Source organism: Antechinus flavipes, chromosome 3 (assembly GCF_016432865.1).
Source record: "Antechinus flavipes isolate AdamAnt ecotype Samford, QLD, Australia chromosome 3, AdamAnt_v2, whole genome shotgun sequence".
Lineage (NCBI taxonomy): Eukaryota > Metazoa > Chordata > Mammalia > Dasyuromorphia > Dasyuridae > Antechinus > Antechinus flavipes.
Window position 1 is genome coordinate 419,522,573 of NC_067400.1, and position 27,816 is coordinate 419,550,388.

General features: G+C 33.5%; 1 long non-coding RNA gene across 1 annotated transcript in view; it reads left to right on the forward strand.

Annotated features, from left to right (window-relative positions):
* Positions 1-27,816, forward strand: part of LOC127557791 (uncharacterized) — a 111,783-nt gene that overhangs the window by 9,778 nt on the left and 74,189 nt on the right. The window lies entirely within an intron of this gene.

Below are 27,816 nucleotides of genomic sequence, written 5' to 3' on the forward strand. Positions count from 1 at the left end.
ACTTGGATAGTATTATTTGTCAGATTTTCACTTCTAATTCCAGGATTAATTTATTTTGAAAAAGGCAGATTTTAGGTTTCACCAACATGTATGTTTCAGATTGAAGTGTGTGAAGAATTTTAAAATGTCTTTTTTTTTCTTTTTGGCTCTACATGCCTGAATCAAGGTATGAAGGTATGAGTGATGTGGAAGCCAGTATTCTGATTGAAAATACTGATAACATGAAACTGCACCACAACTCCATTGGGTATTTGTCTGTTGTCTGATTTGCTAAGTCTGGAACTTGGATTTGTTAAGCACAAGCCTTGTCAGGAACAGCTTTCTGACTGGCTAAGCAATTAAGTAATTAGGTTAAGCTCCTATGTGGGAGGCTTGACCACATCACTCATAAATGTTGAATGGAAATCCCAAATGATCAATGAACTCTTGAAAATAGTCACTGAAAATTCCATCTATTGCTGCCACACATTTCACTTACATCCTTTCTCTTAGAATCAAAGTAGCCAGAGATAAGTAGATAGCCCATAAGAGGGAAAATTTTTAAAGCATTTTCCTGATGGAGAAGGGGAAAAAGGAATAGCATTTACTACTGCCCCTGAAAATTTTCCCTAGCTTGTAGCTCAGTGTTATAACAGTAATTTGTCTGCTGTCCTTTAATAATAATAATAGCAATTCATACTGATATAGCGCTATAAGATTTGCTGTTTTCCTTTTAAGCTCATTTTTTAAAGTAGGCAATATGTATATTATTATTCCCATTTTGTTGATGGAAAAACTGTGATAAGTTGTGAAGATGAGTTGTATTACATAGAACTAATAAGTGTTTGAGACATAATTTGAACCCAGCTTCCTGATTCCAAGGCCAGTATTTTTTCCACAGTAAATTTGGAGACTACTCCTCTTTCTCAAAGGTAATATATGGTGTGTTCAAAGAAGACTAGGACCTCTGGTGTGAGAGCTTGTTGAGCCCTTTTCAGGGGTGCTCATCTACCTTTGGTGTTGACCTGACACTTAACTTTCACCTGCAGATTCAAGAAGCTGTAGTATGCACAGCAATCATATCTGGATAAAACTGTCTTGGCAGATGGGCTAAACCAGATGAAGATAACCAGCAGGCCTCCAACTCTTTGGTGGATTAGGGATGTGTCTACCCCAAGCATGTAAATACTTGTCCTGACAAAATGAACAGATGAGAATTATTTGTTCTAGTGACCATAGAGATGATCAGGCCCTGCTAAGAGCTTGGTTAGACATCAAAGACATTAAGGTATCCAATGCATCCTGGGTCATTGTCAGTTATCCCAACTTTTGTCTTACCACTAGACTTTTATGATTCTGGAGAAGAGTGAGACTGACAACTTTATGCAACTCTGCCTCATTTAAGTCCAATTCTCAGTCACCCTAAGATGTAGTTGGTCATCTTTGAAAACAAAGAACAAAAATAACCGAGCCATACAGAATTTTTTGTGGACTACTGGATCTTACCAAGGGAAAAAAATTAAAATAAATGTACTAACCCAAGCCCTATTTCCTTCTCTCTCTATATTTTCTCTTATATTCCCAAAGCTTTAACTATCACCTTTATGCAGATAGTTTTCAGATCACTATCTCCAATTATGATTTCTCTCCAAAACCATGACCACATCTCCACTGGATATTTTGTACATCTTCACATAGATCTACTCAAACAACTTCTCAAATATGATGTGTTCAAATTTGGACTTATTATCTTTTCATTGTATTTGTTTGTGTTACTTTGTATTTAATATGTTTAAAATAAAATGTGTTCATGTTACTTTCCCTTCATAGATTATAAAAGCTCCTTGAGGGTAGGTACTGTTTCATTTTTGTTTTTGTATCACAAGTGTTTATTGCAGTAGTACAAGTGTGCTATTGAAATTTTACCTTTCCCCCTTTCTTGTTATGGGCCAGAACTCTGAACTTGAAACAAAGGATTCTCACAAGGTATTAAGTGGAATTGATGAGACAATGATTATCTAGTTTATCACGGTTCAGTATGATTGATTTAATCTTACAACAAATAATGGTTTCCTAGTAATATAATGATTGCTTTATACTCCGTGTAAAGCATATAAGCTGGGAACCCCAGAGAAGACAAGAGAACTGGAGGCAGGAGCTTAAGCTCTCAGAGGCTCAGAGACAGAGCGAGTTTTCATGATCCTTTCTGTCTTTTAATACTGCCACTCTTCTGGTACAGGCCTTTATCACCTCACACCTGGATTATTACAACAGCTTAAGTCAGTCACTCCTCACTCCAATTCATACTCCACCTGTTAAATCGCTTCCTCCCTATTCAGTAAATTTCAGTGGTTACCATTTAGTTCCAATGTGTGGGAATTGAGAGGATTAAGAAGACAAGTGATTAATTGTGGGTATAGAATGAATCACATTGACTCCATCTTGTGATTCAATTCGGGATTCAAATCATTATCTCTTCCTGCTGCTTAGAGGCCCTTAACTATGGACCTAAGTTATGTTGACTAGAAACTCAATCAGATCCTAGTTTAATCTTTTACTTCTACCCAATTAGACTATTTTAATATTATCCTAACCACTCTTTACCTAGTATAATCTGTTCTTACCTAACCCTACTTGGCTCAAACTAGATCATGTTTCTCATTCATCTGTCAACCCATGCCGTTGGTTTGAAAATAGACTTCTTACGAAGATAGTGAGAGGAAAGGAAGTGGAAGCTCCAATTATAGACTTTTCTCAAGGTATTTAACTACAAAAAATGAGGAGAGATATGGAATCATGGTCAATGAGGACAAACAAATTAAGTTTTTTAAAGATAAAGGAGACATAACAATGTAAGCAGTAGGGAATCAACCATTAGATAGGGAGAAATAGAGGAATAACCAATGCCAAGGGCCACAGGTACAACATGGAGTGTTATGTATGAGGAAGAGTTTGTTAATTTTTCCAGCCTAACTTCCTGGATTGCAACTCTATGTTAGGACCAGACTCTGAACCTTCCTAGAAGGAATAGCTAGGCTTTGCTTTGATTTAGTTTGCATTTTCTTGGGTGCTGCTGCTGTTTTCTTGTGTTCTTCAAGACTCAAGGGCAGCTGAGATAGACCTGAAAATTTTCAGTGTACCCTAAGCTGTCTGATACCAGGTGAAGTTTGATTGCTGCTCCCATCCATGCTTTGCAAGTTCCTGACCCAGGCTGGGGTCTGGGCAATACAACTATGAGCTTGTCTCTAGCTGGAACTCTTAATAGACTACTCCTGGGCTCAATCACCATCAGCTAGCTGGAAGATTATGCAGATTCTGAGCAACACAATAAGCACAGAATAAGAGAAAGTCTACAGTTTTGTTTCCGTTTAACTGCAGGCTTCAAATCAAACTGGGGGATGGATGCAAGACTACTCCAAGGCCAGAGTCACACTACTGCTGCTTGTTTCTGTGCTTGCTTCTTGCCTATTACATAGCATCAGGCCTGTGCCCATTCCTTGACTACTCCATTCCCTGATGTAAGCCCTTGTAGGTATGTCCTACTCTTGAGTGCTCACTGGATCTTTAATCCATCTCTAAAATATGAGAAACAGAGCTGCCAAATTTTACTTATTTTTATCCCCTGCACTGTTATCAGCTTCTCCCATGTCAGATTCTTTACTATTTCTTATCCTAATACAGCCTCAAGCTCTTGTTTGGTGTTTCCAAGCTATAAGATTTCCTTTGGCACTTTTCCTGACTAATCTTAGGCTAAACAGTTTCTATATACCTCTGTAAATTTTCCAATGCCAGTCTGGGCTGAAAAAAAAGACACTGTGATTTTTTTCCTTTGGATTTTCCAATTAGGTCTCAATTTGGTATTTTTCTAGGCTTTTGTTAGAGTAATTGTGATAGGGCTGTACAGGGCTGTACTCCTTCCTTCTACTCTGCAATCTTAATTGGTCTTTTTGTATATAAGGATCATTAAGAAAGCCAGTTTGACTGAACCATGGAATGAAGGAAGGCGATTAATGTGCAATAAGCATGAAAAGGTAAGTTGGGGGTATAGTCTCTCTAACTTCCTTTGTTCCCCCCTGCAGGGAAGAGTATTTAGTTTCCTGGAATCAATATTGGCCCTTGTATTTAGTTCAATCTCCTTGTTTTGTATTTTCATTTTCATTTTTGGGGTCACTGTGTATATTGTTCTCCTGATTTTGCTTACTTCTGCAAAACAGTTCATTCAAGCCTTCCTACATTTGGGGATATGGATATTTTACAGTTTGATAAAGATGTACAAATCAAACAGTCTCATATGGATTTTCTCTTATCGTAGTAAGTTTCATCAATAAAAATTACTGTTTTCCAGCAAGGCGATTCAAGCCCATTTCAATAGTATTATGATAGAGCCATCTGCATCCAGGGAGAGGACATGGGCATTTAGTGTGGATCACAATATACTATTTTTTACTTTTGTTGTTGTTTGCTTGCATTTTGTTTTCTTTCTCTTTTTTTTTCTTTTTGATCTGATTTTTCTTGCGCAACATGATAACTGTGGAAATGTGTATAGAAAAATTGCATGTTTAACATATATTGGATTACTTGTCATCTAGGAGAGGGAGTGAAGGGAAGGGAGGAAGAAAAAAAATTTGGAACTCAAGGTTTTGCAAGGATGAATGTTGAAAATGTATCAATGCATATGTTTTGAAAATAAAAAGCTTCTCTAAAAAGCACCTTTTTCTAATCTTGAGCACTTGTCTTTATACTATCTTGCGCATCACAAGGGGTTTTTCTACATAGTAATAGTTAGCATCTTTTTTTAAAATTTTGACTGGTTTATGGTTTTAATATTCTTACAGTTTTAAGAAGTCCATTGTAGAGGGCTGAAACTCTTGAGTCGTTGCACTGAGGTTGGTTCAAGCACTTAGGGCTAATTACTGATTGGACAATACTCTATGGGCATATACTCAGAAAATGGTCCTTCCTGTGCTGGCTCAATGATTGGTGTATACAGAGGATCGTAGGAGGAACTAGGGAGTGGAGTAAGACTAGCCAGAGTCACTTTGGCTTTAGACGAGGGAGAAGGCGGTCAAGGAGATTCTGCTTCCATCCTGTTCAATCCTGCGTCTAAAGACCAAGAATAAAAACTAAGGACTTTTGCTTATCCTGACTCCAGCTGATTCTGGGGTGTCCTGGGTGCTAGCGCGGTTGTCACAGCCCACAATACCTTATTGAGAAATGTATAACAACTCCTTCAGCCTCCAGGTACCTCCTACTGTCAGGAAAGCACAAGCACATGATCATTGCTATCAAAAATTGAAAACATATAAAAATCATTCCTTGTCCTGCATAATTCATGTACTCCTAAAGGTCATATTCAATTTCAGGTTTTTTTTAATTTTATTTTTGTCTTGATGATATGTCACACTGTTAGGATTAAGTTACTTTGCAATTTTAAGATGGATGACACCAAGACGGAAATAAATAAAATTGATAGTATTTTTTCATGATAAATGATGACTATCTCAAGTATATAACTCCATTGAAAGAAGGGAATAAGTAAATGATTAATAACAATAAAGACTGCAATTAAGACCTAGAGACATACATTTTCTTTTTTTTTTTTTTTTTTGCTTTGACATTTGAAAAATCATGATTCTTTGAGAGTTTATGTGTATCTAGATTTCTTATTCAAAAATAGTGAAATGATACAGAGGTAAAAGTGACGACAAATCAAAATACTGAAGTATGTATATTTTAAATAACATTCATCAAAGTTGTAATCAAGTAAGGGAGCATTTATTAAATTCCTAATATGTATCAGAACAACACTAGGCACAAAAGATAAACTAAAAATAAAAGTCTTTGCTCTCAAGGGGCTTTCATTCTAACAATCTCTACTATAAATATAAAATGTGCTCAGAATAAATACAAAGTCATTTAGGAGATGCACTATTAGTTGGGAGTATAAGAAAGGACTCATAGTGAAAGTGACATGAGGTGAACTTTGAAAGAAGCCAGTGATTCTAAGAAGAGAAGGATAAAAGAGAGTACTTTTAAAGAATGGGGGAATAGCTTATTTAAAGATGAATGAAAAGCCAGGAAAGAAAATCTGAAGTCAGATTGTGAAAGGTTTTAAATATTGAACAGAAGATGTGGCATTTTTTTTTTCCAGAAGCAAGAGGGAATCAGTAGAGCTTTTTAAGAGGGTCATAGTAATAAGTACATCACAATCTTTTTAAAATAAAGTTTTAAATTTTTTTATAACATTATAGTTTCCCCCAATACTGCATGCCTTTTCCCTCCCAGAGAGCGATATTATATAACAAATAATGGGGAAAAATTTTAAAACAGAAAAAGTAAAAGAATAAAATTAGTACAATTTATTAATACTTGGGGGGAATGTACAATATGTTACCAAAAGGAATGTACTAGGAGTGTCTTTTCATGTTACTTCTTTCAATTTATGCGTGTTCTTTATAATTTTGCTTTTAATTTTGTGTGTTCTTTCCACTTACATTTTTGTAATTATGGCATATGTTAGTTTTTTTTTCACTTCTTCCTTCACTCTATAATAATTCATGTGATCTTTTCATACTACTTTGTATTCACACACTTAATTTCTTATCTACAGCAATGTTCCATTACATTCATGTACCACTGATAATGTTTAGCCATTCCCCAATCAATGGGAATTTACTTTGTTTTGAATTTTTTGCTGTCACAAAAAGTGATATAAAATATTTTGATATCTAGGAGGACTTCTAATCAATGGCTTTCTTAAAGTACAAGTCTAAGTAATAGAATCTCTGGGTATAAATAACCCGGGAAGAAAAACAAAAATGCAAGCAGTTTATATTCATCTCCCAGTGTTCTTTCTCTGGGTGTAGCTGTTTCTTTCCATCTTTGATCAATTAAGACTCTCTTTATCGAAGAGATCCACTTCCATGAGAATACATCCTCAAACAGTATCGTTGTTGAGGTATATAATGATCTCCTGGTCCTGCTCATTTCACTCAGCATCAGTTCATGTAAGTCTCGCCAGTCCTCTCTGTAATCATCCTGCTGGTCATTCCTTACAGAACAATAATATTCCATAACATTCATATACCACAATTTACTCAACCATTCTCCAATTGATGGACATCCTTTCATTTTCCAGCTTCTAGCCACTACAAACAGGTCTGCCACAAACATTTTGGCACATACAGGTCCCTTTCCCTTCTTTAGTATCTCTTTGGGGTATAAGCCCAGTAGAAACACTGCTGGATCAAAGGGTATGCACAGTTTGATAATTTTTTGAGCATAGTTCCAAATTGCTCTCCAGAATGGCTGAATGTGTTCACAATTCCACCAACAATGTATCACTGAGAATTGTCTGTTCATATTTTTTGACCATTTATATGTCACAGTGTGTCCCAGATACAATATATGTGTGCACAACTAAACAGTTCTCTTGTTGCACTGGAAGAATTGGATTCAGAAGGTAAAAATAACCTGGGAAGAAAAACAAAAATGCAAGCATTTACATTCATTTTCCAGTGTTCTTTCTTTGGGTGTAGCTGCTTCTGTCCATCCTTAATCAATTGAAACTGAGTTAGATCTCTTTGTTGAAGAAATCCACTTCCATCAGAATACATCCTCATACAGTATTGTTATTGAGGTATATAATGAGCTCCTGGTTCTGCTCATTTCACTTAACATCAGTTCATATAAGTCTCTCCAAGCCTTTCTGAAATCATCCTGCTGGTCATTTCTTACAGAACAATATTCCATAACATTTATATACCACAGTTTACTCAACCATTCTCCAACTGATGGGCATCCATTCATTTTCCAGTTTCTAGCCACTACAAACAGGTCTGCCACAAACATTTTGGCACATACAGGTCCCTTTCCCTTCTTTAGTATCTCTTTGGGGTATAAGCCCAGTAGAAACACTGCTGGATCAAAAGGTATGCACAGTTTGATAATTTTTTGAGCATAGTTCCAAATTGCTCTCCAGAATGGCTGAATGTGTTCACAATTCCACCAACAATGTATCACTGTCCCAGTTTTCATCACACCCCACTTCCAGCATTCTGCATTATCTTTCCCTGTCACTCTAGCCAATCTGACAGGTGTGTAGTGGTATCTCAGAGTTGTCTTAATTTGTATTTCTCTGATTGATAATGACTTAGAGCATATTTTCATATGGCTAGAAATAGTTTCCATTTCTTCATCTGAGAATTGTCTTCATATTTTTTGACCATTTATCAATTGGAGAATTTAATCACACTTTTCAGAGATATATGATTTGCTTCTCTAATTTTTTTTAATATTATGAGCTTTAATATCAAGATCACAAATTTATTTGGAACATATTGTGGAGTTTCTTGGTCTATGCTTACTTTTTGACAAACTTTTCAGTTTTTCCCAAAATTTGTATCAAAAAAAGGAATTTTTTTCCTCTAGGTAACTGATACTTTCTATTCTATCAAACTCTGGATTTTTGAGTTCCATTGCTTCTGATTCTCCTTAATGCAGTCTGTTCAACTGAGTTGTCTCTCTATTTTTTAACTAATATCAGATGGTTTTGATTATTGCTGCTTTATAATACAGTTTGAGATCTGGAAATGTTATTGTCCCTTCAAGCCTATTTTTAAAAAAAATTTTCTCTTGATATTATAGATTTTTCATTTTTCAAATGAATTTTATTATTTTATCAAATTCTAAGAAATATTTATGAAGTATCTCTTTGGTAAACTATGAAGAGTGTAAATAACTTTGGTAGTACAGTCATTTTTATTTTATTGTCACATGTTAGCCATGGGTATTGTGTGATCCTCTAGCTATTTAAGTTGTTCTTTGTTTCTTTAAAAAAGCAGTTTGTGATTGAGTCTATACTGAAATTTTTAATGTATTTTGGTAGGGTGATTTCTGGATCTTTTATGAATTTTTATACTTATTTGGAATGGGTTTTCCTTTTTTTAGCTTTTGTTTCCTGGGCTTTGTCATTACATAGAAATGCAATTTTTATTTTAAGCTTTCAACTCTACTGAAGCTATTAATTGTATCCTTGCTGTTTCCAACATTTTCCAAGTATACCATTATATTAGACCTTGGGATAATTTTATCTCCTCTTTATCTGTATTTGTGTTTTTAGTTTCTTTCCCTTTTCTTATTGCTATTGCTAATATTTCCAGAACTATGTCAAATAATAATAGGGAAAGTGGGCTTCCTTGTTTCACTCTTATCTTTACTAGAAGAGGTGCAAATGTATCCCTGTTATATATGAATTTTACTTTTCATTTTAGAGGGATGTTTTTTGTAATATTAAAAAAGGTCATTCTTTCTATGCCTAAACTTGTAGAGTTTTAGTATAAAAGAGTGTAGTAGTTTTATAAAGATTTTTTTCTTGCAACCATTGAGATGATAATGTAGTTTTGGATGCTATTGTTTTTAAAATGATTAGTTATGCTGATTGTCTTACCAGTGTTGACTCATCCTTGCATTCCTGGTACAAATCCTACTTAGTCTTAAATGATTTCTTGGATAAATCTCTATCTTCTGTTTGACAAGATTTTGTTTAAAATTTTTGAATCAATATTCATTAATGATATTGACCTATAATTTTTCTTCTATGTTTTATCTTTCTCTATATTTGTCTCATGGAAGGATTTCATTAAGCCTCTTTCTTTCTCAACTCTTAAGAATAATTTGTGAAGTATGGTTATTGATTGTTTTTTAAAATTTTGATAGTACTCTACTGTGAATCTGTCAAGAATAGTTTTTTTTCCTTTGATTATCCTTTACAACTAGGTTTACTTCCTTTATATTATGTTATTTAAGATTTTTTGATAGTTGTGAGTATTGCATATTTTTGCAAATAGTCCTCAATTTCTTTTATGTTACTGGTTTTGTGAGCACATAATTGTGCATAATTATGTTCTGGTTATTCTTTTTATTCCTTCTAGTTTTGTTGTAATTTCATCTTACTCGTTTGCTATTATATTGATTTGATTTTCTGTCCTACTTTTTCTAGTCATTCACTAAATTTTTATCAGCTTTATTAGTATTTTCAAAGAACTAAGGTTTAGTTTAATTAACATTTTATGAGTTTTTTGGTTCCAATTTATCTACTTCTCTCATTCTTAATAGCTCCTTTTTTGTTCTTAAGTTTTGTTTGTTGGGTTTCTAAGTTTTAGATGATTACTGCAGTTCATTAATCTTCCTTATTTTCTTAATATATGACTGTAGTTAATTTTATTTTCCCCCTGAGAACTGCTTTAGCTGCATCCCAGAAATTTTGACATGTTGTTTCATCATTATAATTTTTTTTCACATAATGGACTATCACCTACTGTAATGTCACTCAGCATTTCCTCTCCCACTGTCTTTTTACATTTGTTTGGAATATCTTTCTGCCCTAGTATATAGTCAGTTTTTGCAAAAGTTTTATGAAGTAGTGAGAAATCTGTATATTCTTTTGCTCTCCCATTTAGGAAATGCCAGACATTTGTTTATTTCTGGGTATGTGGTGGGCCTTATAAAACAACAATATTCCATAATATTCATATACTATAACTTATTCAGCCATTCTCCCACTGATAGTCATCCACTCAGTTTCCAGTTCCTTGCTAATGCAAAAAGAGCTGCTACAAACATTTTTGCACATATGGGTACTTTTCCCTTTTTTGTGATCTCTTTGAGATACAGAAAGGGCACAACTTTTAATTTAAGGGCACAATGATTTTGATAATATCAAGAAACATTAACATCTAATTCTATGACTTTTTTTGCCTCCCAATGGATCATATAATGAGTAAAAGTGATAGGTTCAGTACCACTAGAAATCCAACATTCTCATCTGTCATTGCTACAGTACTATCTGTACAGACTCCCAACACAATTTTTACATTGCAAAATATTTGTGCAAAATTCATCAACTTTAACTCTTAACTCTTTCCCTCTTGTGTGCTCTTCCAAAGACTGACAAAACAATAATTCCTCATGTATGCTTCCTTCAGATACATAACTTACATAAAATAACTGTGCCATGTTAAAAATATTGGTTGTTTCATTTAAGTGAATTATAAAACTTTGGACTACCCTTAAGCTTGGTGATAAGCTGTTGGAATTTGTCATTACCAATTTCAGAAATTCTTTTGGAAACAGTATAATTTGGTCAAATTTGTTTTACAAATTTCATCACCATATTTTTTCTCATGAACTACTTCTGACATCTGTGTAACAGATAACACAAGGTCTTCTATCACATAGGGCTTTTTAGCTTTTTCAATTAAATAAGTTTTGTAAGATTCAAGTAAATACTTTTCATTGACAGTAACAAATTTCTTAAAACATTGTTTTTCTTTATGTGAAAATTTTAAAAGTTGTTTTAAAATCCGATTGCTACTTTCATAGTCTGAGCTCTGCAAGTTCTTAATCTGAGTTTTGGTCAGCAACAGTAGATTGCTTCTGAATTTAGACTCTCAGGTAGCCAGGAAATTCTGTTGGTTCAGAAAGAGAGAACTATGGACTCTTTTAATTAGAATTCCTGCCATGATCATTCCTTTGCAGGCTGGGCTGGGTGCTGTAACTGAAATCCTGCTCTGCTTCTGGACCAAACCATTGAACATCTTGCTTTCTTAATACACCACTCAAAACCTTCCTATCTGGGAATGACGCCCATGTGCTTATGTCTTCTCAATCTGCCCAGATCTGTGACCCAGAACTAAAACCTCTCTATATGGTTCCCTTAATTGTAAAAAAAAAAAAAGACTCAGTGTGACTTTTTTTTTTTTTAATTTCCCATCAGGATTCTGTCTAGTACATTTTCCAATTCTGTTTGGAAGAGTTGTCTTGGGAAGCTAACCCTACACTGTTCCCTGCTATTTCACCAACTTTGATCTACCTTCCCAGATTCTTTAGAATTACAAAGCCTGGTTTTCCAGGGGGATGTTTCAAAAAGTCCTAAATAAAAACTACGAGGCAAAAGAATTAATTGTGCCACTTTAAAAAGAAACAAAACCAATGATAGAATAAATCGGGAAGAAAAAAAAAATCTAGTCCCCAAATCCCAAAATACCTTGTGAAGTATAGGCAATTAAAATTTATAATTCTTTGTTCAGAGCATCCACATGTATAGTTATAACTACCCCTGGGGATAGAGGGAGAAAAGAAAAAAAAGGAGGAGGAGAAGGAACTAGCAGCTTTAGCCAACTTGAACTAGCCAGTTGGTTTCCAGGGGGTAGCTACTACTACTCACCAACAATACTTCCCCATCTATTCACTTACCAGAATGCTCTGATATCCACTCAGATTGCAGTCAAAAGAATTCACAGTAAAATAGAATGGGGTAAAGCAAAAAGGCTTGTGGCTTACCTCAGAGCTTCCTAGTGATTTATTTTTCACTTCACCAGTTAAAAATTAACCAAACTCCCCTGTGAAATCAATATTCCTTATTGAATTATCCTTTAGCTCCAATTATATGATTTTTCATTTTGTAAGTTTTACTCTTTCAAATCTTAAAATACTTACATGCCAATGATAACCTGAGACCACAATCCCCTGTAGCTACTACCATTAATGTGTTCTCAGAATGTTCTTCCATCACAGTCTTTGTCCTTGAAAACCATTTCTTTTAAAAAAAAAAAAAAATTGGATATTTTTCAATCAGCTGCAATCTATCTTCTCTCCTTAACCTCCTCCAATTAAAAAATATTAAAGAAAAACAATTTCCTTTTATAAATGTATAGTCAAGGAAAACAAATTTCTGCATTGGTCATGACTGAAAAAGTCTCAGTCCACATACACTGAGACCATTACCAATTTTAGCATGTTTACCCTGTTTCATCATGAGTCCTTTGAAATCATGTTTGGTTCTGCATTTATCGAAGTTCCTACTAGCACCTAACTCTTGGAGTGCTTCTGAGTATCAAATGAAATAAAGTGCTTGTAAAGTGTTCAGCACAATGCCACTTAATAATGCTTGTTTCCTTCCTTTTCCCCTTTCTACATCTTTCACAGTTGTTTGTCATTATAATATTGTTGATTTTAGATTATTTTAATTATACCTCAATTTTATTTAAATCAGTATTAACCAGCTTAGTGTGATTCTAGAGGGATAGTGAGTGTTAGTAATTATTAGCATTATAATTGTCATCAATATACATTTAATTTGTCAACTAATATTTGTATAGAAAAGTCCATATTAACACATTTTATATCTGGAGATAATTAAATAAGATATATTCTTTCTTATAATAAGCCCCAAACTTTAAACTATAAGATTAGAAGTTCGCTTGCTTTTATGAAGTTTACTTGCTTAATCATAGGAAATTAACTAGAGAATCTCCACCGAAGCCTCGTGTGGCAGAGATGACTCAATGATATTAAGAGGCTCCTAGCTATTTTATTTCCCCTCCATCCCTAGTCACCTCTCCATTGCCCAACATGGGAAGATGGCCATGAGCACTTGACCAACAAGGAACCCTGTTTGCCATTCTGTGGCCTACCTATCTACTAACCTATCAACCTATGTGGATGTTTTGACATGAGTAATGTCTGCTCATTGGCTTGGTAGGCCTCCTGAAAGAGGTCAAGATACAGGTTTTTAATCCAATGGGATTCTGTATTTTATGTAGATCCTCCTGAAGGGTTAAGATCTATCAGTCAATGAAACTGTATTTTTAGTTTGTTTCACCTGTATTGTTTGGGTATCAAACTCTATAAATTTAAGGCCCTGGAGGAAGAAGGGGACAGCTCATATTGTGAGGAAGATCCAAGATCACGTTTATTAAAGTGGGCCATGTCCTTTTAATAAGTGATTATTGGCTCAGAACTCTGCTTCAATTTTATAGTAGATTGGAGAATTTTTGCAGCCCACATACTATGTAAATAATTTTCCTTAAACTACCTACCACATTCTGCATCAGCTCATAAAAGTCTTTCCAGATTTTCCTGAAACCAACTCCTTCATCCTTTTTTACAGCAAAATAGCATTTTGTTAAATATGTACCATCACTTGGTCAGCCATTCCCCAGTTGATAGGCATCTCCTTAATTTCCACAGCCACTTCTTATCCTAGAACACCATCCCTTGATGCAGATCTTCTTCAGCTTACTCTATGTCTGTATGTATGGTAATGAGCCACAGAACTGCCAATTGACATCAATTGTTCTACCCTGCACAAATTTAGGACCCTTTGTTTGGCTTTGTTCGGGGTGAAGACTGAGTTAGCACCCCGGATACCTTAGAATCAGCCCGAGTCAGGATAAGCAAAAATCCTTGGTCTTTATTCTTGGTCTTTAAGGGTAGAAGTGAAGGGAATGAACACAGGATCTCTGCGACCTTCCTTTTCCACCTCCACTGACTAAGTGACCCTGGCTAGTCTTATTCCGCTCCCTAATTGTTCCCACAATTCTCTGTATATACCAAAAGATTGAAGCAGCACACAATAGTTGGAAGGGCCATTTTCCAAGCATATGCTAATAGAATATTGTCCAATCAGTAGTTAACCTTAAGTGCTTGGTTGTCCAATTTCAGTGCATCAACTCAAGGGTTTTAATCCTTTACAACTCGGGATTTTTCTCCTGATGCACAGCATCTTCCTGCTCTGGAATGCTGTATCTCTCCTTCCCTATCCCAAACTAATCTTAAAAATGTTTCAGTGAATTTTTTTCTTGGATTTCCCAATAAAGAATTGGTCTAGTATATTTTCTATATCTGTTTGGAGTTGTAGATTATTTGTCTTTCTCCTATTCACTCATATTAGGTCAGCCTCTCAAAACTGTTTGTATTCTCATTTTATCACTTTTTAATAAATAAAAGTTTTTTCTCTACCCTTTTAAACAAATGAAACTGCTTACATACAAATAAAACATCACCCTACATCCTTTACAAGGTGAACTAATCCTTTATATTTATGCCATAATTTATGTTCTGCCCCAAAGTGTTCAAAGCAATATAACTTTTTTCTTCACATCCATTTTTGTAGTTTTTATTAACTAAAGTTATTTTCCTGATTTTTCCCCCCCAAGCATCAACTTCATCTGTTAAAGAGACAATACCTCTCTTTTATTTTATCAGTTGATTGAATAATTTTGTTAACTATTTTGGTTTAGATCTCTTGTTCTTCATTTGAACCCTTCTGAATCTCAGGTAAGTAGTTATGTTTCATCACAACTCCTATGACATAGTGATTAGTCACTGTATTGTTCAGAATTCTTCATTCTTTCAAAGTTGTTTGTTTTTGCAATGTTGTTGTTATTATATTAATTGTAATGTTAGTTCTGTTCATTGCATCCTGGATCATTTCAATCAATTCTTCCCAGGTTTCTCTGAAACTTTCTTCTTTATGAGTTTTTACAGAATAATAGTGTTGCATCATTTTCATGCACCATAAATTGGTCAGCCATTCCCCAAATGATGAGCACCCTCTTTGTTTCCACTTCTTTGCCAGAACAAATAGAACTGTTATAGATATTTTGGTACAATTAAGTCCTTTTCTTCTTTCTTTGGTGGTATAAATCTATTTGTGATTTATTACTATGTCAGAGGAAAGGAAGGCACAGTTCTATGAATCTGGGGGCATGATTCCAAAGTGCTTTCCAGAATGACTAGACCAGTTCATGGCTCTACCAACCATACATTAAAATATCTCCTTTTCCTGCAGATTTTTCAACATTTATTATTGTCTTTTCCTTTGTTCATTCATTCTTTTTTTCTTTACACTTTTACCAATTTGATGGGTGTGAGGTAGAATCTCAGTTACTTTAATTTACATTACTATAATTATTAATGATTTGGAGAAAAGATGTCATATACTCAGTCTAAAGCCCTCATACAGTCTACAACACTCCCAACCCAGATTAAAATGTAACTGAGAAATACTTAATAAAATAAAATTTAAAAATACAACAAAACCTAGATAACATTAGATTTTAAAACTAAATTATCAATATCCAGTCTATGGGGATCCTTGTGTATGGAAAATATGAGTTTGATACCACAGCATTATTCATGTGACTAATCATTTGGGTTTCTTCACATGAAAATTGTTTGTATCCTATTATCATTTTTCAATAGGGAATGGATCTTATTTTCATAAATTTAATTTGTTTATACACATACACACATATATGTACCCATGTGGTATCTCTCTGTGTGTTTGTGTGTTGTATGTATGATGTGGCAACTATTAGGCAAGATACCAAATGATGTGAGCACCAAATGGTGAACTAAATATTGGGGTTAGATCATTTGAAGAATTCACAATAGCCATTTTCTTTGGCAAAAGATAGGTTTATTTAAGAGAAGAGGTTACAGACAAAATGAAGAAGAGGTTACAGACAAAATGAAGAGATACAATAGACACCAGGAATAGTAAATATGAAAGAGTTGGGCAAGTATTATAAGTAGCTAGCTATAAGAAGGAGCAAGACAACATAAGGCATGATGGGGGTTGAGAGAGAAGACACCATGTGGCATGAGGAAGGGGTGAAGGGAAAGATACCAGAAGGCAAAGTTCTGTGATGGGTTATACCCAAGAGATGGCATGAGCCATGGACAGATTTATGGGGGAAATTTAACTTCAAGGACATGATAGATTTCTGACAGGACATAGCAAGGTGAGTCTGCCCACAACCAACAAAGAAGATGGGTCTCAGTGTTTGATATAGTTTGAATTTCTGATTAGACAACCTCCACAGAGTTGCTAAACTAATCTCTATGAGTCCTTTCCCTGCCTCTCCCCAGGGAACAATTCCATCATTGCTCCAGTGGCCTCTCTGCCAATCACACCCGTACTGAGGATGTGTGTGTGTGTGTGTGTGTGTGCGTGTGTGTATGTCTTTCTGTCTTAGAAATGAGACCTACTATATAAAGACTTTTTGCTTAGTTACCTTTTCTAATTTTAGCTGCATTCATTTCGCTTGTACAAAAACTTTTCATTTTATGTAATTGAAGCTGTCTTTTTCCAACTTTTGTCTTCTGTGATCCTTTCTAACCCCTTTTTGATTGTGAATTCTTCCTTATCCATAAATCTGAAAGTTAATTTTTTCCTTCAAATTTGTTTATATATCTCTTTCTTTCTTTTTCTTTCTTTCTTTCTTTTATTTTCTTGTAATGGGCTGAGGCTCAAGTTGATGCACTGAGGTCCCAAGCACGTGAGGCTAAATAGTAATTGGACCATACTCTATTAAAATATATACTTGGAGAAAGAATGGCCCCCGCCCACTCTTTGTGCAAATCCTGATATGTTGTATAGGAAATGATGATTTTGGTGGGTCGAGGCAGGGGGGCAAAGAGGGAAGCAGAAAGAGAGACTGCTGGCTGGTTCCTTGACACAGCTGTTCACATTGCTATTGCGACCCCCCTTCACCTGCAATTCTCCCTTCACCTCTGCTGGCTGGCTTCCTGTCACAGCTGCCCATATTGCTATCACAATCCCCCTTTACCTCAAAAAGAATAAAGATTGAAGATTTTTCCCTTAACCTGAATCTGGCTGATTTTAAATACATGGTCATCACATTCTCTTTCATTATTTTCTTTTTTGCTGAAGCAATTGGGGTTAAGTGACTTGCCCAGGGTCACACAGCTAGGAAATGTTAAATGTCTGAGATCAGATTTGAACTCAGGTCCTCCTTCAGGGCTGGTGCTCTACCCACTACGCCACCTACCTTCCCCCCTTTATTTCTAAGTCCTGTACTCATTTGTAACTTCTCTTAGTATAGAGAATGTGATAATGGTTATACAAAGTTTCTGCCAGATTACTTTGTAGTTTTCTTAGCAGTATTTTTTAATCAAATAGTAAGTTTTTTGCCTCAATAGCAGGGATCATGAGATTTATGAAACAGTAGACTGTTATATATGTTTACTTCTATATATTATATATCTAATCTTTTCTGTTAACCAAATCTCTTTATTTTCTAGCTAGTATCAAATCATTTTGGTGTTGTAGTTTGAGATTTCATATTATTAGGCTTCCAGCCTTCCCATTTATAGCCATTCTTTCTCTATAAATTTAAATCTTTTCTTCTACTAGATGAATTCTTGTTTTCTTTTTTTTTTTTTAACTCCATAAAGTAACCCTCAAGAATGAAGATTGAGAATAGAGTCAATAAACATTTACTAAGGACTTACTATATATCAAGCACTATGCCAATTGAGCACTAGGGATACAAAGAGAGGCATAAAAAAGCCCCTGCCCTCAAGGAACTCCAGATCTAACAGAACATTGGATTTAATAAATACGAGATAATTAGTAACTTTAATAGAATTTTCAGTTGAATCATGTGATTGGATAATAAAATGCAAAGAGTTTAGAAGAGGGTGAAAGGAAAGAAAGTAGAGGCACCAATTGCAGACTTTATTCTCGAAGAATTTAGCCATAAAAAGGAAGAAAAATATAGGATTTTAATGACTATAGATTGGTGAACCAAATTACTGGTACTTTTGAGGATAGGGGAAATGCAGTCATATATAAGGCTGTAGGAAAGCAACTAATATAGAGGGATTGATTGAAGATTAATGAGAAAATAGGAATGTTAGAAGGGGAAATATGTTGGAGAAGTACCCATTTTATCACCTGTGACTGGTTGTATTGTTTCTTTGTCTAAGAATCCTTCCCCCTAGCCACAAGTGTATTTTCTCTGCTTCTCTAATTTGTTTTTGATATGACTTCTTATATCTAAGGTATGTCTATATTTGGAGCACATAGTGGTAAATGCTATGAGATCTAGATTTCTCGTAGAATGGTTTCCAATTTCCCCTACAGTTTTTGTTGAATCATGAGGCCTTAAACCTGGTAATTTCTGTCATTAGATTTGTCTAACATTATGCTATTATGTTGCATTGCTTCTGAAACTTATATACCTAATATATCCCACTAACCAACTTTTCTAGTGTTCTTTTATTTTTCCCTGACCAGTGTCAGATAGTTTTGAATGTCATTGTTTGTTTATAGTTCAAGATCTGGAATGGCTAGATCCTTTTCCTTTCCACTTGAATATTTTCCCTTTTTTATGATCTTTTTGAGATACAGGCTCAATAGAGACACTGCATCCCCTCCAACATTTATTATTATTTTTCATGATTTGTTTTAGCAGGAGCATCTTGCTCCACAGAGTTGAATCCAGGCAGGACACCAGATACAAAATAGAATTATTTTGAATAGAATCTATCTATCCTTTCCTTTCTCTTATGTGTTATTGGTAATATATAGAAAGACTTACTTTTGTAAATTTATTTACTTTTTTCTTTCCAAATAATTATTATAGTTTGAATAATCTGTATTTTGAGAGAGCATAGAATCCACATAACATTTACCTTACATATTAACACCAAAAGCAAAACCAGGCATAGTTACCTCTTGTTATTTACGGTGTCCAAATAAGAAATTCTACAGAAATATGAACTTTTAAAATATTTTACAACAAATAGGCACAACACAGAATCAACAAGAACTTCTGCAGTGTTGTTTAAAACTGAAATTAGAGAAGGAAAGAAATAAAACCTAAAACCTTTTAGTACTATAATTAAATGCCAGTAACTCAAATTGCTCAACCAAATATATTTTGTGAAGACAAGCAAAAAAGGAGTCAGTTTTTAATTTAATGTTTCAGCTGCAGTACATGAGAAAAGACAACCTGCATGGACTGATGCTTTTGCAAACTAAAACTTTGGAAAGACGATCAGTATCCAGGGAAGTCATCTTAATTAGATTTTATATTTCCTTGAATTTTGGATGATCATTGTCTTCTAAATGTTTTGGCTGTACTATGTTATTTGTGCTAACTATAATTCCAGTTTGACCAATAAGTTCAAGACAAACATCTTATCTGGCCTAGTCCTTTATTTTTAAAATTTTTTCCATTTATTTATTTAATATTTTATTTTTCCCAGTTATATGTAAAATAATTTTTAAATTTTATATTTAAATTTTTGAGTTCCACTAAAAGACTATCAAACTGTGCATACTCTTTGGTTCAGCAGTGTCTGCACTGGGCCTGTATCCCAAAGAGATCTTAAAGGAGGGAAAGGGACCCACTTGTACAAAAATGTTTGTAGCAGCCCTTTTTGTAGTAGCAACAAACTGGAAACTGAGTGGATGTCCCTCAGTTGGAGAATGGCTGAATAAGTTACGGTATATGAATGTTATGGGATATTATTGTTCTATAAGAAAAAATGCACAGGATGATTTCAGAGAAGTCTGGAGAGATTTACATGAACTGATGTTAAGTGAAGTGAGCAGAACCAGAAGATCATTGTACATAGTAACAACAAGATTATATTATGATTAATTCTGATGGACATGTTTCTATTCAACAGTAAGATGATTCAGGCCATTCCAAATAGACAGATAGATAAATACACACATACATACAGTGACTGAAGGTATAAAGTTTCCCAGTGTGGCGAGTTCAATCAAGTGAACAGGTATACATTACTTCACTCATTTCCCAAAATTCCAATGGGTAGGTCCCATTCATTGGGAAAAAGTGGATAGTGTGTATAATGCCAAGAATGTGTATGTATAAGCAAGGCTTATTTTCTATCTTGTTTTTTCATGTAAGTATTCTGAACCAGATCATGTTCTCAGTTACTTTTTCTTGTCTTGCTGATATAGCTAACATTTTGATTGATAGGGGTGACAGTGGACAATCCCCAGTTTACACTGATCTTAATGAAAAAGAATCTAGCATTTCTTTATTATAAATAAAGCTGGCTCTTGGTTTTGGACAGTTACTATTGATCATGTCAACAAAAGGTACATCTGTTTGAAACAGATGTACCTTTTGTTGACATGATCAACATTTTACCCAAAGATTTTCTAAATCTGATATGATTTTTTCTTAGTTTTATTATTAATATAGCCTGGTTTCCTAATATTGAAGTAGTTTTGTGTTTCTAATAGAAATCCAATCTATTCATAGTAGATAATCTTTAATAATGTGTTAGTGTAGAGCAAATGATATCAAACTCAGAGAGAAATAGGAGCCACTAATCTGTACATAGGGATCCCTGTGGGATGCACATTTATTTAGCTTTTAAATGTCTGTTATCTGTTTCATTGTGTGTTTTTACTTATTTTGTTAAATATTTCTCAGTTACATTTTAATCTGCTTTGGGTTGCAAACATGTGTAAGAGTTTTTGTTGAGTTTGGTGGAATACTATCTTTCTTTTAAGCACTTTATATAAAATTGGAGTTATATGTTCTTTAAACATTTAATAGCATTCCCTTGCAAATTTCTTTGATCCTAGAGTTTTTTTTTTATTTGAAAGCTCATTTATGTGTAATTTGATTTCGTTTTCTTGGTACTGAAAAATGTTCAGTCGTTTTAATTAGATTGTCAGTTTTATTGGTATATGAATGAGTAAAATACTTTTTAATAATTTCTTTTAGTACCTTTTCATCTGTTGTAAATTAATTTTTTAATTCCTTTTTTTTTTTTTATTTTGGCAGTTTGGTTTTCCTTTCCCTTTTTGGATTATATAGTTATGTTAACTGTATTAATTATATTCATTTTTAAAATTTTCTTTTGTTAATTTAACTTTTTGCTTTTACTTTTAGATTTTTTTATTATTATAACTTTTTATTGACAGAGCATACGCATGGGTAATTTTTTACAACATTATCCTTTGCACTCACTTCTGTTCCAACTTTTCTCTTCCCTCTCTCCACTCCTTCCCCTAGGTGGCAGGCAGTCTTATACATGTTAAATATGTTATAGTATTAGATTTCTTTTTAACTTGTTGATTTAATTAAAGGGTTTTTGTTGTTGTCTTATGCCAAATTTCGTTGATCTGATCTTTCTTTTACTAATGAATATATTTAGAGATTAAAATTTTCACTCATTACTGCTTTGGCATCATCCCAAAAATTTGGGCATGTTGCATCATCATTTCACTTTCATTGATGAAATTATCTTATTTCTATGATGTTTTGTACCTACTAATTCTTTAGGATTATTTAGGCTACTTGTAAATATGAATCTTTTCTTTATGAAGTACATTTTTATTATATCATTAAAGACTGTTACTGTTCTTATTTTCAGCATTTGTTTTTGAACCTTTTATGCTCTAGCACCTACACAATTAAATTTTTGTAAAGATGTCATGCTAAACACATGACACAGATAAAACATATAGATAGATATAGATATAGATATATTCTATTCAGTAATCACCCCAGATCTATTATATCTAACTTTAAGACAAAAATACATGAATAGGAATTTATCAATTATATTTTTGTTGATTTTTTTTAAGTGTGAAAAGGTTACATTATTGTTTTATTATTTATTTCTTTCTGTAATTGTTTTTATTTGGTGCTATGTCATTTGGTGCATTTATGTTAAATATTGATATTTTTATTAACTGTGGTGTTGTTAAGCATAACAGTTTCCCTGTTCAAATTCTAAAACAATGTTTATTTTTATTATTTCCTTGTATGAGATCATAATTGCCTCTCTTGCTTTTTTGAATTAGTTCCAAGGCATAATAAATTCTGCTTCAACATCTCATTATATTAGTGTAAATTTGTTTCAGGTATGTTGCTTGTAAACAATATATTTAATTCTTTCCTTTAAAAATTTTTTCTCACTTAATAGTATTTTTTCTTTTTTAAAAAAATTATCTTTAATAAATAAATTCAATTTTCCTCCAGAGGAACAAATTCTCTGAAACTCCTCACAAGAAAATAGATTTTGGAATGAGGAACAAATTTTTGCTCAGTTTTATCTACTGTTTGATTTCTTGATTTTTAAAAAATACCTGTAATTTGCCCTAATTTCTGCTTTTTTAAATTGACTTTTTTAGAATATGGAAACTATTTTTCCTATTGCAACATGAAGACACATGGTAAATTAATTCCTGAATATTCATATTTTCACTTTTGTGCAGCATTTTGTGATATTTAATCAGCCATGGTTGCTTATTAATTTCACTTTTTTTTTTCAGGTTGAAAAGTTATTTGTTTTTTATTTTATTATAGCTTTTTACATACAAAACATATGCATTTTTCAACACTGACCCTTGTAAAAAACTTCTGTTTCAACTTTTCCCCTCCTTTCTTCTACCCCCTCCCCTAGATGGCAAGTAGTCCCATACATGTTGTATATGTTAAAGTACATGTTAAATACAATATTTGTATACATATTTATACAGTTATCTTGTTGCACAAGAAAGATTAGATTTAAAAACAAGTTAAAAATAATGTGAGAAGAAAAAACAAAATGCAAACAAACAATAACAGAAAGAGTGGAAATGTTATGTTGTGGTCTATACTCATTTCCCAGTGTTCTTTCTCTGCATGTAGCTGGTTCTTTTCATTACAGATCAATTGGAAATGATTTGGATCCTCTCATTGTTGAAGAGAGCCACATCCATCAGAATTGATCATCATGTAGTATTGTTGTTGAAGTGTATAATGATCTCTTGATTCTGCTCATTTCACTTAGCATCAGTTCATACATGTTTCTCCAAGCCTCTCTGTATTCATCCTGCTGGTCATTTCTTATAGAACAATAATATTCCATAACATTCATATACCACAATTTATTCAGCCATTCTTCAATTGGTGGGCATTCTTTCAATTTCCAGTTTCTAGCCATTACGAAAAGGGCTGCCACAAATATTTTTGCATATACAGGTCCCTTTCCCTTCTTTAATATCTCTTTTTGGGATATAAGCCCAGTAGTAACATTGCTGCATCAAAGGGTATGCACCATTTGATAACTTTTTGCATATAGTTCCAAATTACTCTTCAGAATGGTTGGATCTGTTCACAACGCCATCAACAAGTGTCTCCTCCAGCATTCATCATTATCTTTTCCTGCCATCTTAGCCAAAATGACAGGTGTATAGTGGTATCTCAGAGTTGTCTTAATTTGCATTTCTCTGATCAACAATGATTTGGAACACCTTTTCATATGACTAGAAATAGTTTCAATTTCTTCATCCAAAAATTGTCTATTCATATTCTTTGACCATTCATCAGTTGGAGAGTGGCTTGATTTCTTATAAATTAGAGTCAATTCTTTATATATTTTGGAGATGAGGCCTTTATCAGAACCTTTAGCTGTAAAAATGTTTTCCCAGTTTATGCTTCCCTTCTAATTCTGTCCACATTAGTTTTATTTGTACAAAAGCTTTTTAACTTAATATAATAGAGATTTTCTATTTTGTGATCAATAATGACCTCTACTTCTTCTTTGGTCACAAATTCCTTCCTCTTCTACAAGTCTGAGAGGTAAACTGTCCTATGTTCTTCTAATTTATTTATAATCTCATTCTTTATGCCTAGATCATGAACCCATTTTGATCTTTATTTTGGTGTACAATGTTAAGTATGGGACAATGCCTACTTTCTGCCATACTCATTTCCAATTTTCTCAGCAATTTTTGTCAAATAATGAATTCTTATCCCAAAAGCTGGGATCTTTGGGTTTGTCAAACACTAGATTGCTATAGTTATTGACTATTTTGTCCTGTGAACCTAACCTACTCTACTGAGCAACTGGTCTATTTCTTAGCCTGTACTAAATGGTTTTGATGACTGATGTTTTATATTATAATTTTAGATCTGGTACATCTAGGTCACCTTCATTTGCTTTTTTTTTCATTAATTCCCTTGAAATTGTTGACCTTTTGTTCTTCCAGATTAATTTTGTTGTTATTTTTTCTAAGTCAGTAAAATAGTTTCATGGGAGTTTGATTGGTATAGCACTAAATAAATAGATTCATTTAGGGAGTATTTTCATCTTTATTATATTTCTTCAACCTATCCAAGAGCAGATATTTTTCCAATTGTTTAGATCTGATTGTATTTGTGGGGAAAGTGTTTTGTAGTTTTGCTCATATAGTTCCTGACTTTCTCTTGGAAGATAGATTCCCAAATATTTTATAGTATTGACAGTTATTTTAAATGGAATTTCTTTTTATATCTCTTGCTGTTGGATTTTGTTAGTGATGTATAAAAATGCTGATGATTTATGTAGATTTATTTTGTATCCTGCAACTTTGCTAAAGTTGTGGATTATTTCTGATAGCTTTTTAGTAGAATCTCTGGGGTTTTCTAAGTATACCATCATATCATCTGCAAAGAGTGATAATTTGGTTTCTTCATTACCTACTCTAATTCCTTTAATTTCTTTTTCATCTCTTATTGCTGAAGCTAGCATTTCTAATACAATATTGAATAGTAATGGTGAAAGTGGGCAACCTTGTTTCATTCTTGATTTTATTGGGAATGGTTCCAATTTATCACCATTACATATGATGCTTATTGATGGTTTTAAATAAATGCTACTGACTATTTTAAGGAAAAGTCCATTTATTTCTATACTCTCTAGTATTTTTAATAGGAATGGGTATTGGGTTTTATCAAATGTTTTTTTTGCATCCATTGAGATGATCATAGGGTTTTTGTTAGTTTGGTTATTGATATAGTCAATTATGCTAATAGTTTTCCTAATATTGAACCAGCCCTGCATCCCTGTATAAATCCTACTTTGTCATGGAGTATTATCCTGGATATGATTTTCTGTAATCTTTTTGCTAAGATTTTTACACTGATGTTCATTAGGGAGATTGGTCTATAATTTTCTTTTTCTGTTTTCATCCTACCTGGTTTAGATATCAGTACCATGTCTGTGTCATAAAAGGAATTTGGTAGGACTCCTTCATTCCTTATTTTTTCAATTAGTTTATATAGCATTGGAGTTCATTGATCTTTAAATGTTTGGTAGACTTCACATGTAAATCCATCTGGTCCTGGGGATTTTTTTTTAGGGAGTTGATTGATAGCTTGTTCTATTTCTTTTTTTAAAATGGGACTATTTAACCAATTTACTTCTTCCTCTGTTAACCTGAGCAACCTATATTTTTGAAGGTATTCATCCATTTCATTTAAGTTATCAAATTTATTGGCATAAAGTTGGGCAAAGTAATTCCTAATTATTGCTCTAATTTCCTCTTCATTAGTGGAAATTTCTCCCTTTTCATTCTTAAGACTAACAATTTGATTTTCCTCTTTCCTTTTTCTAATCAAATTTACCATTGGTTTATCTATTTTGTGGGTTTTTTCATAAAACCAACTCTTAGTTTTATTATTAATTCAGTAGTTTTTTTTTACTTTCAATTTTATTGATCTCTCTTTTTATTTTTAGAATTTCAAGTTTAATGTTTGATTGGGGGTTTTTAATTTGCTCTTTTTCTAGCTTTTTTAGTTGTAAGCCTAATTCATTGATTTTATCTTTTTCTATTTTATGCAAGTAAGCCTCTAGAGATATAAAATTTCCCCTTATTACCACTTTGGCTGCATCCCACACATTTTGATATGATGTCTCATTATTGTCATTCTCTTGGGTGGAATTATTGTCAATCATTCTTTAGGATGAGATTATTTAATTTCCAATAACTTTTTGGTTTATTTTCACCTGGCTTTTTGTTGAATGTAATTTTTATTGCATCATGATCTGAGAAGGATGCATTTACTATTTCTGCCTTTCTGCATTTGAATTTGAGGTCCTAATATATGGTCATTTTTATATAGGTTCCATGAACTGCTGAAAAGAAAGTGTACTCCTTTCTCTCTCCATTCACTTTTCTCTAAAGATCTATCATATTTAACTTTTCTAGTGTTCTATTTACCTCTTTAACTTCTTTCTTTTTTATTTTGTGGTTTGATTTATCTAGTTCTAAGAGTGCAAGGTTGAGATCTCCCACTATCATAGTTTTGCTATCTGTTTCTTCTTGCAGCTTTCTTAACTTTGCCTTTAGGAATTTAGATGCTATACTACTTGGTGCATATATGTTTAGTATTAATATTGCTTCATTATCTATGCTGCCCTTTAGCAAGATATTGTGCCCTTCCTTATTTCTTTTAATTAGATCCATTTTTTGCTTTTGCTTGATATGAGATAACCCCTTGATATGATGGCTACCCCTGCTTTTTTGACTTTACCTGAAGCATAGTAGATTCTGCTCCAGCCTTTTACCTTTACTCTGTATGTATCTCCCTGCTTTAAATGTTATTGTAGGGTTCTGACTTTTGATCCAGTCTGCTATCCTCCTCCACTTTATGGGAGAGTTCATTCCATTTACATTTACAGTTAAAATTACAAATTCTGTATTTCCTGCCATCTTATTATCCCCAGATTATGCTTTTCTTTTTCTTGCCTCCCCTTATCCTCTTTCCCAGTATTAGACTTATGAACACCACTTGCCTCAGACAGCCCTCCCTCTTCTGAGTCCCTCCCTCCCCCTGGATGTCCCTTCCCTTTTCTTAAACCTTTTTCTTACTATTTCTGTATTCCCTTCTATTTATCCTAACCATTTCTTTTTTCACTTTCCCCCTCCCATTTTTCAATGAGGTGGGAGAAGTTTCTTTGTAAACCAAATATGCTTAATATTTCCTCTTTGAGCCAAATCTGATGAGAATAAGACTCACACAAAGTTCATCCCTCTTCCTTCTTTCCCTCAGATATAATAGGTTTCTTTTGTCTCTTTTGTCAAGCACTAATTCCAAGGCTGAATTTCATTAAAATAGATTGAGGGAAAAAGAGAGTTTAGGAAGATGTGTGTGTCTCTCTGCCATCTTGGCTCCGCCCCAATAGTATTTTTTTCAATTACATATAAAGTTAGTTTTCAGTATTAATTTTTGCAAGATTTTGAGTGCCAAATTTTTTCTCCCTACTTCCTTTCCCTTACTTTTCTCCATGACAGCAGGCAATCAGATACAGATTATGCATGTACAATCATTTTAAACATATTTCCATATTAATTGTGCTGTGAAAGAAAAATATGAATGGGAAAAACCACAAGCAAGAAAAAAAGTGAAAACAGTATGTTTTCTTCTATATTCAGTCTCCATG